The following is a 627-nucleotide window of genomic DNA, read 5'->3' as shown; positions in this document are numbered from 1 at the left end:
TGCCCGTGAGAAACCCTGGCACCGCCCCGTCAGCCGCACAGCCGTCCCAAACCCAGCAGAGACCAAACCATGTCGGGCCAGTTTCATTCTCAGGCAACGAGATGCACCGCGTTAACTGCAGTTGAACTCGGCTGTCGTTAAATGTTTGTGAAGATTCGCAGCTGATTTGCAAATCGGACAAATGCAGATGAAAACCACATTGTATTCCCCTGCAAGAGCCAAGGAGCCGTGTGCCTGCGGCTGGGCACGGGCAGTGCCCGTCACCCGCGGCACGCACAGCCCAGGCTGGCTCCGTGACACTGCCCGGGCACACGAGCTAGTGCCGCCCTCAGCCGCGTCTGGGCAGCGATACCGGTCACCCCGCAGCTCCTCTGCCACGGGCTCAGTGCGTGCGACCATACTGCGGGAGGGGCTTCTTTAACTAAAACCCGTTTCGGGATTCCTTCTTTAGGGCAGCGTCCCGGGCACGCCCGCCAACGCCGCGGTCGGACCTACTCGGCGAGGCCTGACAGCATTTGCCGCGTCTCGCTGCGGGTGTAAACGCGGGACCAGAGCAGAGCCCGCTACCCCCGGAGCGGGGCTCGGCACCCCGGGGCGGAGCGCGGCGCGCCCCGATGACGCCGGGAG

This window comes from Geospiza fortis, unplaced genomic scaffold (genome assembly GCF_000277835.1).
Source record: "Geospiza fortis unplaced genomic scaffold, GeoFor_1.0 scaffold70, whole genome shotgun sequence".
NCBI lineage: Eukaryota > Metazoa > Chordata > Aves > Passeriformes > Thraupidae > Geospiza > Geospiza fortis.
This window is presented reverse-complemented; position numbering follows the sequence as displayed.